The sequence below is a fragment of the Trematomus bernacchii genome, unplaced genomic scaffold, assembly GCF_902827165.1.
Source record: "Trematomus bernacchii unplaced genomic scaffold, fTreBer1.1, whole genome shotgun sequence".
NCBI lineage: Eukaryota > Metazoa > Chordata > Actinopteri > Perciformes > Nototheniidae > Trematomus > Trematomus bernacchii.
Genome location: NW_022987625.1, coordinates 1,511,903 through 1,518,724, shown reverse-complemented (window position 1 = coordinate 1,518,724; position 6,822 = coordinate 1,511,903). Strand labels below are relative to the sequence as shown.

The window sequence follows — 6,822 nt, the reverse complement described above, 5'->3', positions numbered from 1 at the left end:
TTTATATATAATAATATTAATATTAGTAATAAGCTTTATATTTGTATAGCAGCTATTACAAGAATTGTAGCCAAACTGGCTTCACAGCAGTTCAATAGGCAGATTAGTATAACATGACAGGATAAAAGCAATGTAGAGGAGCAGCTACATTTCAACACATATATCCACGAAGATTAATACATGAAGACTTGTGACTCGGACTTGACTTGGACTCTTCTTAGGTGACTCGGACTTGGACTCGGACTCGAACACAGGTAATGATGACTCGGACTCGGACTCGACTCGGACACTCCTTGGGTGACTCGGACTTGGACTCGGACTCGAACACAGGTAATGATGACTCGGACTCGGACTCGACTTGGACATTCCTTGGGTGACTCGGACTTGGACTCGGACTCGGACTCGACTACGACTCTCCCTTGGTGACTCGGACTTGGACTCGGACTCGAAGAGTGGTGACTCGAGAGTGACTTGGACTCGTGAATTGGTGACTTGACTACAACACTGGTATAAGGTGCAGAACGGTACCAAACACTTGATGTCAACCATTGTGAATAATACCCAAGCGGCAAACTCTGGGGCAGAGGCGGGAAGCCCATAAGGAAGTGCCACAAACTGCAGTTCATCTATTGGCCGATAGGGGATGGCTGCAGAAAGGAGCAATTTCCATAGACCCCCATGTTAAAATGCCCAACTTTACAGCAGAAATAAACATGTTTCTACCCCTGGATGCAATAAAACGTATTCTGGACATAGTTAGATTCCACCTTCAATGGATTGGGGAGAGAATTTTTTTATAACGCACCCTTTAGTTATATTAAAGGTGGGGTAGGTAAGTTTGAGAAACCGGCTCGAGATACACTTTTTGTTATATTCCATGGAATGCTCTTAACATCCCGATAGCAATGAATATCTTAAGTGCTTTGACAAAAAATTCATAAAAAAATGTCATCTGTGGAAGCCGTAATACTGTAAAAAGTACGACCAATCATTTTAGCCGGCCCGGCTAAAATAACTGGATGGCCTACCTGCCTGTCAGCCTTCCATCTGTGCACAAACTTATCTCGTGCCCTCATTGGTCATGTGCGCGTTCGTGTGTGTTGGAGGAGGGGCTCTATAAGGAAGTGGCAGATTTTCTCCGGTTGTGTATTTTCAAATTCTAGCGATCTCGAGCCGGTTTCTCAAACTTACCTACCCCACCTTTAAGTCTTAAAGCTTTTGCATAAATTAGGGCGTGGTCACCTTGAGTGACAGGTCTCTGCGGTGACCGCTGCTTTAGCTTTCTGTCCCTCTGCTAGCTCCGTTAGCTCTGTTAGCTCCAGGATGCTACAGGGGCTCAGATGCTCGGCTGATCCAGGGAACATAACTTGAACTCTGACGTGTTTGTTGTGTTGGTGCCTGGTGGAGTATTCTTCATTTAAATATCGGACTTATCTTACGGCTCTGCGGTTAAAACAGACCGTCCCTGAATGCAGTTTCTTCGGTAAGTGAAATTCAAGCACTTTATTTCTTAATGGTCTTTACATTCAGCTAACGAGCGAGAGGAAGCTACATCTGTGCTAATGATGCTATCCGTAGCATCCAAGTTAAAACATAATAGAGAAGTGTAAAACATCAAGAAGGATTATACTGTAGAACAAAAGGCTTCTGTGTGACTGTGAGGTTGGTAAAATAAGGTCATCCTCGTACATTAGTTAGTTTGCTAGTTAGGTAACTATGCATTGTTATTGTTGATTTAAATTCGCTATACTCGACGATGCAGACAGCTAACGTCACAGTAGTGTTGAAGACCAGCGTACTGTACATGAGATTAACCTCACTATAAGATCTGTGTAGCTGAAAAATATGAATCTCACTTTTCCAGATGGTCCCAGAAATAACGTTAACGTAGATATTGCAATATGGTTTGTTGAGCTGGAGTTGATTATTGAAGCTTACTGGTTAACGTTACCATCATAATAAACGAACGAACCCAAACCTTGTTGTTTTTATTAATATTATTACGTTACGTTATGTGTGCTTCTGTGACAATTAAGCTTATTCATTGCATCACATTTGTTAAAGATGTTTGTCTTTTACCCTTACGTGTGTGTTACAAATGAATGTGACATATATTTAATTTGACTGTCTCATGAAAAACTATTCCAAAGTAACAGTCAAATAAAAAGGACCCCAACTAGACAATAATACACAATCCAACTGATAAGATACAGTAAGGGCTGTGATATCCAGCACTTTTTTTAAGGATAATCAAAAAGATTATCACATGACGTTTGCATGTAAAAAAGTCTGTGACCAACACATGTTACTTAACTATCTGTTTGTTTAAAGTTTCCAGGTGATGCAGACAGACCAGAGGATGCTGAACACGAGACTCGAGACACACCGAGATTCCTAACATCAGTGAACTTCAGCATGGACTCAAAGGTACAAAGACCCCTTTCATACTGTACAAAGAATCGAGAAATGTTCTGGTTTAAATAGATAAAGTAACAACTATAATACACTGATATACATTCCATTAAACATGACTAAATACTGACACATCAGGGAAGTTGAGTGTTCCTTCCATGCAAAAGGTTACATTTAGATTTTACCAAGCAACAAGCAACATGATTTTTTTGTCAGCTTTCACATGTCAATGTATTTAAGGCAATTATTATTTTACTTTGTGAAAATTACTACCATTTGTCTCTACATATTGTCTGGAAAACGTGGTAAAAGTGGTTCTTGCAGTGAGACAACCGAACAGCATGACACTACAGTTGCACTAAGTTCTGATAACAGTTGAATATTATTTTAATAATAACATATATTTTAATGTTGATTAACTGAAGACTGTTCATTCATAATCTGATTATCTTTGTAGTACAAAGTGATGAATTTAAAAAACACATTCAAATAATTTTGTATTTATTTCTACAGCCCTCTAACGCACCTCTTTCATAAATAACACACTTACTCTGCAATGATGTCATATGTTTTATGTTTCTTGTCATTTCTGTTAGGAAAGGACATACCTGAGGGACACAACTGCCTCACCGTTTTCTCCGAGGGGCAAGAAGAAAATGAAAAGCTGATATGAGATTAAAGCAGTTAATTTAGTAATACTAAGAAACTACTCTTTTATTGTGAACACAAAGATCTGCACACTGAATAGTGTGTAGTCAAACAGGACCATCATTTGTTTGTGACAGCTGTGCCCAGTATGGGCTCACAGATGCAGTTTGTTGGTTTCTTCATCAGGCCTGGTCCTCCTCCATCAGGCCTGCTCCTCCTCCCAGAGAAAGACCTCTCCACCTCAGTCCTCTCCAGCCAAACCCACAGACAGGTCATCCGTCACGCTGAGGTTTCTCCCGAAGTCTCTGCAGCTCTCTGGACACCACGCCGTCTCAATTGATCCACACTGTGAATATGAGAGGGGAACATGTGTGTAATAAATGCTTTAGACAATAAGAAATATGAAGTTAACTGTAAGGAGTGGCTCAGTCTTTTTAAATAAACAATACTATTACTGTATTTTAATATCTCACTTCTGAAAGTTTAATTTAAAAGAAGAAGAGGCACCTAAAATGAAGATTGTTATTTCAATACATTTAGTTGATTTTGTCTTTGTTGGGGAATCATTTCCCCTGGATGTCATCCTTCGCCCTCTGACGCAGATGCCCAGCCTTGAGCAGCCGTTATCTCCCATAGAAGGGGCCGCCCTAGCAAGTTGTTGTTGTTACCAGTCACCAGTCACCAGTTTGTGACCGGGCAACTCTCTGTCAGAGATAGTTATTGTTGTGGGACACCTGGAACACATCCTTCTCGGGGTGTAATGACCCCGAGCCATAAGCGACAACAAATGTGGTTCAGTGTCCTCAGCTGTTTAGTCTATCTATTGAAGAATGTTGATTATTACACTCTGAACTAGTTCAAACCTGGAGCTACAGGAGGGCTCTTCAGAATTGATTGTGGCATCTCAATCGTGTGGTCAACTCGTGGCCCGTGACATGTCTTGTGAATTCTCTGGCCAAAGCTCCAAATAAACCCTCAGTGTTTGCCATCAAAGCTCCAGCTCTCCTCGTGTCTCTCTGAGTCCTGACTCCATCAAAGCTCCAGCTCTCCTCGTGTCTCTCTGAGTCCTGACTCCATCAAAGCTCCAGCTCTCCTCGTGTCTCTCTGAGTCCTGACTCCATCAAAGCTCCAGCTCTCCTCGTGTCTCTCTGAGTCCTGACTCCATCAAAGCTCCAGCTCTCCTCGTGTCTCTCTGAGTCCTGACTCCATCAAAGCTCCAGCTCTCCTTGTGTCTCTCTGAGTCCTGACTCCATCAAAGCTCCAGCTCTCCTCGTGTCTCTCTGAGTCCTGACTCCATCAAAGCTCCAGCTCTCCTCGTGTCTCTCTCTGAGTCCTGACTCCATCAAAGCTCCAGCTCTCCTCGTGTCTCTCTGAGTCCTGACTCCATCAAAGCTCCAGCTCTCCTCGTGTCTCTCTGAGTCCTGACTCCATCAAAGCTCCAGCTCTCCTCGTGTCTCTCTGAGTCCTGACTCCATCAAAGCTCCAGCTCTCCTCGTGTCTCTCTGAGTCCTGACTCCATCAAAGCTCCAGCTCTCCTCGTGTCTCTCTGAGTCCTGACTCCATCAAAGCTCCAGCTCTCCTCGTGTCTCTCTGAGTCCTGACTCCTATTGCTTCAGAAATTCTTTTTAATTGTTTAAAGTAAAGTAGATAGAACAGGTACTTAAGAGTTTTAATACAGTCTAGTTGCAGAGGAGCACTAACTAGCTACCATCACATGTTACTAAGCTTGACTTGAATTTATTAAAAGTATAATTAAGTAACAGCAAAAATTCAATAACTAAAAACATGCAAACATTTTAATCTTTGCTGGGTCCGCTGTTGAATTTACCACATATTATATATTTTTTAAACCTGAAGGCATTTTAAGATTTGTATGCAATTATTATCCCAAAACTCAATACCTTAGATTATTATTGAAGGTTTTGCTGAATAGTTTCATGTTAACTTACCTTAAGCAACGTAAAACGTGCAGACCGGGAGCAACAGACGTAGGTTCTATCCTTATTGAATGAGCAGAATACAAACTATCAATGCAGGTCAGTATGGAGTTCTCATATGTGGGTAAAGGAGAAGGAGGGAAGATTAGGGGAAAGGAGGGAGAAAAGATTGATACCTAGAAGCCTCTATGGGCAGGAATGTGTGATGTCAATAAAGTGGGTTAGTGAACATGAGCAGCTTGTAGCTTAAAATTGTTTCTTCCGTTTCTGCTGGCCTGTAAACAGTTTATCAACATATTCTGTAATAATTTAGTTGCAATTACCAATAATCTGCTTCACACCCTAACCCACAAATACAAGCGTTAGGATGCCTTCAGCTTGGTCTATAATAATGAATTATCCAGCAAAAGCCTTAGCCTGGAACCAGGAGTTAAGTATCCTCATGGGTCTCAGGGGACTGTTGGTCATTCTGGCACAGCCAACTTCTAGTGCTGTTGCCAGTAAAGAATGGCTCATGTCTGTCCACCCTAAGGACGCTTATTTTGAAGTTCCTATACTTTTTATATGTAGTTCCTTCCATAGCCTTCAAGTCTGTTTTAGGAATGCACCCATTTTGGCTCTCCCCACGGGTGTTCACCAGCTGAGTTGTGGTAGTCCTCTTGCCCTTGCAGACTGTGTAGGCTCTATGGAGGGGGGTGTGGACCATATAAAGCACATCAATATACTGAAGCACTTCCGGCCAAACCTGAAAGGGAGGCATGTGCTAATCTAGTTGGACAACACCATGAACATTTTTCATATCAATTTATGGTTGCACCAAATCCGATGGGGGAGTGGCAGCTTCATACAGAGGTGGTGCACAGAGTCTCTGGACAAGAGCAGAGGTAGAACTCCTTGCCTAAAAGATGTTGACCCACTAATCCTAATGGTCCTCCCTAACAAAGGTGATCCCCTGTGATTGTACCAACACACTACTCTTATGCCCCTTTCACACCAACGCAACTCCGGTTCAAGCTCCGTGCTAGAGCTTTTCTGGTTCAGAACCGGTTCTTCGGTTTAGCGCCGGCTCTTTTCATACTGCTCAGAGCCCGACTGGTGCTGCCGCTGCTGCGTCATGACGTCACAGTTTACGTCGCTGAGTTTCTCCCCAACGCCGGAGCTCACCTCACAACAACAACGGGCCGGGGACTGCGTTGCTTTTAATCATACGAAGCCAGATTAAATTAAATAACGACTTCTCCAACCTTATACTTTTCTCCAGAGTGCCGTGGTTCATTGTTTATTAATGTGTTTCAGCGGCATTTACCGACCGCTGCAGTGCTGGCCGGCTGCTCTTCAACGGGAGTGTATTCTCCGTTAGCTCCGGGTTAGCTCACACGGCTCTAAAGTATTCACTGTCTGACTGTCACACAAGCAGCTGATACATATCCCCAGTTCCCCTTAAGTGAATGTGTGTCAGTCTGAATTGAACGCTGTTTGGCATCACAACGCTGTTATGAAAGTTTCTCTGGTATAACATGGGTGATGTTAGCATAGCAACCGAAGCTAAACTGACTACTTGCTAAGCAGTTTTCTACAGGCACTTTTTACCGACGTATTTTTCATTATGATTCTACTTGTGATAGTCGGACATGACAACCTGTGCAGCCCATGTATTGATTCCATCCGATAGCTGCTATAATAACAAACAAAACGTCTGCCTGCTCTCCACAATGATCAATAACAGCGAACGGATGGTCAAAGTAAGGTACAAATAAACAGAATCACACGAAGCCTGGTTAGTGTTGCCTGACTTTATAAAGTGTGTTTTTTTTAACAAGTGTGT

At 42.5% G+C, this 6,822-nt stretch overlaps 1 long non-coding RNA gene across 1 annotated transcript; it reads right to left on the bottom strand.

Annotated features, from left to right (window-relative positions):
• Positions 1 to 3,082: 3,082 nt before the first annotated feature.
• Positions 3,083 to 5,045, bottom strand: LOC117484448. Its single transcript, XR_004556139.1, has 2 exons — positions 5,010 to 5,045; positions 3,083 to 3,406 (listed from the first exon to the last, which is right to left on the bottom strand). It is a non-coding gene; the product is annotated as an uncharacterized LOC117484448 (long non-coding RNA).
• Positions 5,046 to 6,822: the final 1,777 nt, after the last annotated feature.